Raw genomic sequence first — 7,949 nt, forward strand, 5'->3', positions numbered from 1 at the left:
ATTTTGCTATCATTATGGAATGATAAAGAGAAGTTACTGGAGAAGGCAAACTAACAGTCTCTGCCACCATGTGTCAGTTTGATCTTAGACTGCTGTTGAGAAAGCATCTGATGAATTAAAACGTGCTCATTACTGTATTCCCTGCATTCTGAGTACCCCTTAAAATATTCAAGTGACTTCTCACACTCAGCTTTCCCCCCAACCCCTGGGTATGACTTGTCACTGACTGGTGTCGTTCAGCGGTCACACCTCCAGAAGTTCCCCACAGCCAGAAGGATTCGCGAGGCTTTGAGAAGCCTCGCCTACTGCTCTACAGCGATTTAGGAATCCGTGGGAAACAAAGAGGCAAGGACACGGTGAATAAGAGGGGAGAGCAGAGCTTGAGAAAGCAAAAGGAAGAATCACAAACTGTCGACAGTTCATTGGAAAGTGTGAGTCATTCATCTCAGGAGCTTGCTCTCAAAGGGAAAAGGTCCAACCTCCTTGGGTTTTAATCACAGCAAATCCTACGCCTAACGAATATTTGATGCGAGGGGACGTGGAGCCGGTAAATTACCACCAGAGCATCTAGAAAATTAGCAAGTCGAAGAGGGAGCACAGCATCTTCGGGGACTCAGAGGCACCAGCTACCTGCTTTACAGTCTGAGGAACTGCTAGTTATACCAGGAACTTCTGGGTTAGATCACCTCGCCCGGCACCAGATGATGTGACTGTGCCGTAAGCCCTAAGGGACCAGAGACAATTCTGTGCCTGGACCGGGGTTTCTCGACCTCAGCACTCTGACATCTGAGGTCTCGTGTACACTGTACGATTGCAGAATCTCTGGGCTCTACCCACTAGGTGCCAGTTGCATCCCCAGTTATGACAGCCAAAGCTGTCCCTAGACGTTGATATATGTCCCCTGGGAGCAAACTAGACCCCAGTTAAGAACCAGTGGTCTTGAGTTTTGAAAAAGAGACTCAGAGCTGATTACTATGGGTCTGAGTTTTCTTCAGAGAGCACTGTATTATTCTGGTTGAATATTTTCACTCCCTTGTTCATTCATTCATTCATCTACCCATCCATCAATCCATCCATCCATACATTCAGAGTGACTATGGGGTTCAGAAGTTACCAAGGCAGAGAAGGTCTCTGCCCTCTTGGAGCTTACATGCCTGGCACTCAGCACACACCGGGTCTCTATCAGCCCTGTATAAAGATTGTCCAATCTCATTCCCACAGATGCCCCCCGAAACCCCTACTACTGTTACCTTCCATCTCGCAGATGAAAATAACCGAGGCTCAGGAGATCGCGTCACTTACCCAAGGACACACAGCGAGGAAACATCTGGATGTAGGACATTCGGTCTGACTCGAGCACGTGCCCTCTCAGCCACGCATTCAGTATCACCAACATGTGAAGCATCTATTCCGTACCTAACATTATTATCTCAAACAACCAGAGATGGAGGGGCCATCGTTCCCGGTTTGTGGGTTTGTGGATAAAAAACCTGAGTTTCTAAGGTGGGACTTGGGCTCCCCGCCTGCCCCTAGCGTCTGGGTCAGCATCCAGACCTCCTGTGTGGAGAGGAGCCTCGGAAAGGTGGGTGTAGCGAAGTAGCTCTGCACGTACCAGCTTGGAGTCTGTGGTTTAGGTAATTTCAGAGTTCTGATTAACGATAATTTGTCTGCGTTGTCTGAGTTATCAGATAACTTGAGGTAGAATTAACCTAGTACGGAAAATAAATGGGCGAAGATACCCCATGCATCATAGCAGCTTAGTACGGGGACGTACTACATAGAGAGAAATTTAAGAAATACGTAGACAATTTAACTTTACTCAGACATAGTAAACCACATTTTTTTTACAGAGGGCATCAACATTACGAAGAGGTCAACCCTCCTTAAACTCACCTATAGACTCATCTAAGATGAAAGTTTCCTACCAAAGGCTATATTGCAAGCTATGGACATTCACGGAAACCAGTGAAGCCTGACAAATAATAATGACCAACATTTCCTGTGAGATTTCTATGTTCCAGGTACCTCAGCTAGGGCCCAGCATTAACCCCATTTTACAGATGATGAAGCTGGGTTCTAAGTACTTGGTCAAGACCCCACAGGTAGTACAGGTGGAGCCAGGACTGGACCCCAGGCAGTCTTCTGTCATAGACCCCTTAAGCATTATACAATACTGACCTCCTCTTTTGTCCCCAAAGCAGAGTATGGCCTGTCTTTGGCCATAGCACCCTGAACAAGCCCGATCCCATCGATCTCGGAAGCTAAGCAGGATCGGGCCTGGTTAGTACCTGGATGGGAGACCACCTAGGAAGACCAGGTGCTGTAGGCGTAAAAAAAAAAAGAAAAGAAAAGAAACTAGAATGTGGTCTGTCTTTTTTGAAAAGAGAATCTTGGTCATCTTAAGGAAGTGACATTAGAGATAAAAATGGCATATCTTTGAATATCACTCCTCAAAAAAGGCTAATAAGTCAAAATAGTCTGATTTTATGATGCGATGTGTTTATATACCGTTTTGTATACCCCTCTGTTAAAGCATGCATGGTGTTGTATTGTTGGTATCTAGGAGTCTATTTGCCTTATCAGACTAAATGTTCCTTAAGGGCAAAGGACAGTACCAATAAGAATGCTTTGGGCTGCAAATAAGAGACTAGCCTGCTAGGAGTGGCTAAACAAAATAGCAGCTAATTATGTCACCTAGCACAGGCCTAGAGGCTCAGTGGTTCAGTGACAGTGGATCAGCATTGTCTCTCTCTCCTCTCATGATCACAACATGGCTGCTCTGGCTCCAGACATTGTATCTTCACCAAAACACATCTCGAGCAGGAAGAATGTTAGGAGGGGCGAAAAGTCTTCTTTCTCATGTGCCTTTCTCTTCAAGGAGGAAAATAATTACCGGTCGCTGCTAGACAAGCTCCCCGAACTCGTAGACTAGAACCGGGCCACATACCCGCACCTCAACCACAGATGAAGAAAGGGCAGCAGGAATGCCATGTTAGGCTTAGATCGGTCATGATTATCTCCAGGGACGGGGCCCATTGTCACCAACGCAAAGTCTGGGTTCTGCCACCACGAACAAGAGGGGAGAGTTGTTGGTAGGCAGCCATCAAGGAATGTCCCAATGACTACGTCTGTCATTTCTTCTCCCATATCTCACGTGGTACGTGACATGCACTGAGTAAGCGTTTGTTGAATGAATGAAAGACGGTATTAGTCAGCGACGGCTCAGGCCGCCACAACAAATACCATAGCCTGGGCGATTTAAACAACAGGAGTTTATTTTCTCACAGTTCCGGAGGCCGGAAGTCCCAGATCCGGGTGCCAGCGTGGCTGGGTTCTGGCAAGGGCCCTATCTCTGGCGTGCTGCTGGCCATCTTCTTGCTGTGTCTTCACATAGTGGAGAGAGAGAGAGTCAGAGACAGAGATATCTCTTCCTCTTCTTACAACTTGACAGTCCTGTCAAATTAGGGCCTCACTCTTATGATCTCGTTTAACCTTCATCACCTCTCAGAGGCTCTATCCCCAGACACAGTCACTCTGGGGAGTAGGGCTCAACATATGAATTTGGGGAGAGGGGTACGATTCCGTTTATAGCAGAGAACTATGAGTAAATAAGTGACGGAATGAGTGACGCAGTAAATGACTGAATGATCCAATAAGCGAGTGCATACACAGCCAGAGAAGGAGCTCGCACACCGGATGAATAAATGAATGAATGCCCAGGTAAATAAACAGAAGCGGAGGTCTAGTTAAATATTTCAGCACACGCGACATCGAGAGTTTGCAACCTAATATAGAGTCAAAATACCCGCTTTATCACCGAGGTTTGACTTCTGGAAAACCTCCTGGAAATATAGTTTCTCCCTTTAGGGCTGTGACTGAACGAACGGCGTTTGGCATTTCATCGCACCCAACTTGGGACACGATGCGTAGCAAAGTCTGCCCCCGATCCCGCCGAGGAGGAAAGTCGGGAAGCGCGGAGGGGCAGGCATTCTGCAGACGCTGGCCCACTGCGACATCCGAGGGACAGGCCGGCGAGGACCGCGCGCTCAGGTACCACACACTGTTCCGTCGCCAGCTGATGCGGGCACAGCAATCCGGACGCTGAATCAAGCTGCTTTCATTACAGCTGCCACGTGACAGACTCACCGCCGGGCAAATCTCAATTCTCAGAAAACTGTGGGCACATTTGAGGCAAAACGTAGACTGCTGATTGCCAACCAGGGGCCCACTCTTTTTTCTTTCTTTGAAAAGAATGTTTTCCATTAAGGCTTTGGCTTTAAAAAAACAACAACAACAACAAAAAAAGCCACTCCTAGCAAAGAAAACATCACGTTACCATGGTTCGGATCCTCATGGACAGCCACTTCCTCTCTCTTCAGCGAAGAAGATTCCAGAGGCACAACGGTCGACTGCCTGTCCTTGGGGCGCCTAACGATCTTCTGTCCCATCCTACATTATGTGATGCCAGTATCTATTTTTGTCAGCCATTCCTTTCATTTACGAATCCAGAGAAATGAGAGCTGCATAGTCAACCTCAAGGGCCTCTGACGGGTCCCAGAGGTTGTGGTTTTTGCATCTTACTCAGTGAGAGAAATCCTCAGTGGTGGCTCTGCCTACCATTTACAAAATCTTTCCTCGGAGTAAACTAAACCAAAGAAACGTGGGAACACAGAGGAACTAGGTCAAGTCGTCAAAACTAATCCGTCTGCCCCCGTCTCGGCTGCTACATTTTTATAGCATTTGTCACACTCTGTTACGTTTAGCATATGTCCATCTCTCCCGCCACAAGCACCGTCTCTCGGCTCCTCCAGAGCAGAGCAAGGATCATCATTTCACAACCAGGAAAGAACGGTGCTAACGAAGGCTCTGGTGTTGTGTCGGAGTCACACAATACACACATTTAACGTTTGCAAACTCAGCTCCGCACGTGCTGCCATGTTCTGCAGAGGGAGGAACAGAGACAGAGAGAGACAGAGACAGAGAGATGGTGAGGGAAACAGAGATGGAGGTTCCACCTTGTCAGCGGTCGGTACGCATAAGCCCTGGTGCCCGTGAGATGAAAGACATGAGTTCACTAGTCCTTCTGGTTGCCACTCCCACCACTTCCCCCGGCCTGAGCGTCTCCCTGGGGCTGTGAGGGCAGCTTTGACGCCTCACGATTTTCTCTTCACCCGGTTTTAGACCTTGAATGCTCCAAGGGGAGCTGGGCTGTAAGCAGGCGTGACCGAAGGGAACGGATCAAGGCGTGCGGTCTCGTGCACTTGCCTCACTCAGGTGCCACAGACAAGGGCCGCGGTGGCTGCTCTGGGGTGCTGCCCAGACGCCCCCTCCAGGACAGAGATGTGCCCCCCACCTGCGGGGTGTGCCTGCCTTCCACTGAAGAGAGATGTCTCGCCTGAGGCTACACAGGGGGCAGGGGAACCCACCTGAATGACTGCTGGCTGCCCGGGGCGGACACCAGGCCCCCGGGCCCAGCGAAGCCCAACTCCGCAGGGCCTGCCCAGCCCAGAGTGGCTGTGGCACTGGCAGAGACTCCATGGGCACTCCCCTAGGAATGTCCTGCCTGCCCATCTCCATCCCGGAGGACCCGACCTACAACAGGGCTTCATGTGGGGAACCCCAAATCTAGAGAAGAGGAGAGAAAGAGCAGCAAACTGAAGAGAGCTGCCCTCTCCTCGACCCTGCAGAAGAGGGTACGCCGATGACAGAAAGTTATCCCACATCCTTAGATGGAATTCATGCAAGGCCAGACACCATTTTCAGCAAGGATTTTCCTTAAAATAGAAGAGAAGCTCCTTCTGGGAAGCACTTCCCAGTCCTAGAGTCTCTTCCCAGAAGCCGAACCCCATGACCTATTGGCCTGATTGTTCGCCCCACCAGAGCCTTTTCCATTCTCCCGACTCTCAGCCTCACCCTGACCTCAGGGGGTGACCACACAGTTTCCGAAGGAATTCTGGCCTGGCACTGGGGAGGGGGCTCCACCCCCGGAGGCTTATCTTTCAGAGATTCTGGCACCTGGCTGGGCAGGTGGCCTCTAGGAGCTGAGACCTTCGAGGAAACCGATGCCTCCTACAGCCTCCAGAAAGAAGACGGCCCTGCTGACCCATTTTGGACTTCTGACCTTCAGAACCATGACAGAATAAATTTCTGTTGTTTTAAGCCACTAAATTTGCATCAATCTGTACAGCCGCTATCAGGTGTAACGCAGACTGTGATCCAGGGATGCCAAAAGCACCATGGAGAACTTTCAACGCATTGTATCTGGTCCTCCAACCAGACTTGGTGGCATCTAGAAGAACTCGGAGCAACATGGATCATTTTGTCTTCTATACTCAGGAAACTCCTGCCTTTTATCATGAATTTGACTCCGTTGCTATCATTTGTGAATCGGCCATAGGAAAATGAACTCGGGGAAGCAAATTGGTTTATTACCTTACGTTTCCAAAAGAGGATCCAGCAGAATGCAAAGAAAGAAATGTATTTTAAACACACACGCACGCACAGTACCTTGACCTGTTCCTTGCACTGAATGTTCAGAAAAAATAACTCATTCTCTATTCATAAGTTCTCCTTGAAATTCAAGAGATTAAGAGGAAGAGACCTATGGCTTTCTTATTTTGAACGTTCTTGTCATTTTTACACTGAATTTTAAACAGGAAAATGTACAGTTGTTGAAATTTTATTTGTTTTTGAATCTGAAAAACAAGAAAGTGAGAAAATGGAGGCTTTGGGGATCCAAAGGTTAAACATGGCCCAGATGAGCATATTTGTCACTGTCGCACACAGACGGAGAGTAGACCGGCAGGTGCCCGAGGCCGAGGGAAGCAGTGGCCGGAGAGTGACTGCCAACGGGCATGGGGTGTCTTTTTGGGGCAATGAAAATGTTGTGGAATCAGACAGTGCTGATGGTTTCACAACCTTGGGAATAGACGAAAGACCACTGAATCGTCTACTTTAAAATCGCGAATGTCCATCTCAATACAAAGCGCAGACAGATAGAGATTTACAGGCATAAAAAATACTAGAAACCTAGGGTATGAGTAAAAACAATCTTAAAATTGGTTGGAAATAAACATCGTTTCAATGTGTAGCATTAAAATACTTGGGCACTGAGCTGAAGTAATAGAGTGAAACTTTCTTTGCCTAGTATCTAAACAAATAAATCGATACACTTATACGTAAACACAAAGCTTAAAATCTGCAGTTCGCTATCACGGCAGAGCAGGCGCGTTGGCACCTGGCAGTGCTGGGCCCCGTTAGAGAAAGGGTCGGGGAGAGAACGTGGGAAAGAGCAGAAGAAAGGCTGTTGGAAAACCTTGTGGAAACTGCCCTGCCATCCGTATTACTATTCATGTGTCACTTTCTATGTCCCTAATTAATTAATATTCATGTGTCACTTTCTATGTCCCTAATTAATTAATATTCATGTGTCACTTTCCTATGTCCCTTCCATGAGTGAAAGCAGGGATTTAAGACCCAGAAAAAAATTCGCATAAAATGTTAAGATCCCTCGGGCCAAACAAATAATCAAAACTCAATTAATACGACAACCCTTAGCAAGCAGCCGAGGCTAACATCCCAGTGACGCCACCTGGGTGTCACATGCCCCTGATACGATGTGATGACAAGGCATCTCACCTCTGTGGTATTCTTGCCAGAAACTCATGACCCCGGTCTAACCAGAACAGACAGAGCAGACTGAGAGACTCTACAAGATACCCGACCAGCACGGCTCAAAACTGTCGATGTCACGAGAAATGAGAAAGCCGGAAACCGTCACACGCTGGAAGGGACTAAGGGGGACGTGACAGTGAATGCAGTGTGGTATCTTAGATGGGACCTTGGCACAGAAAGAGGACATCAATGGAAACCTGATGAAATCACACCAAGACGTGGAGTTTAGCTAGCAGGACGTGCTGATGTTGGTTCCGCGGTTCCAACAAAGCCGC

The 7,949-nt window shown here is 48.1% G+C and overlaps 1 pseudogene; it reads left to right on the top strand.

The window, feature by feature from the left end:
- The first annotated feature begins 2,211 nt into the window (after positions 1–2,211).
- Positions 2,212–2,329, top strand: LOC120604048 (uncharacterized; annotated as a pseudogene).
- The last annotated feature ends 5,620 nt before the right edge of the window (positions 2,330–7,949 follow it).

This window comes from Pteropus medius, unplaced genomic scaffold (assembly GCF_902729225.1).
Source record: "Pteropus medius unplaced genomic scaffold, Ma_sr-lr_union100, whole genome shotgun sequence".
Lineage (NCBI taxonomy): Eukaryota > Metazoa > Chordata > Mammalia > Chiroptera > Pteropodidae > Pteropus > Pteropus medius.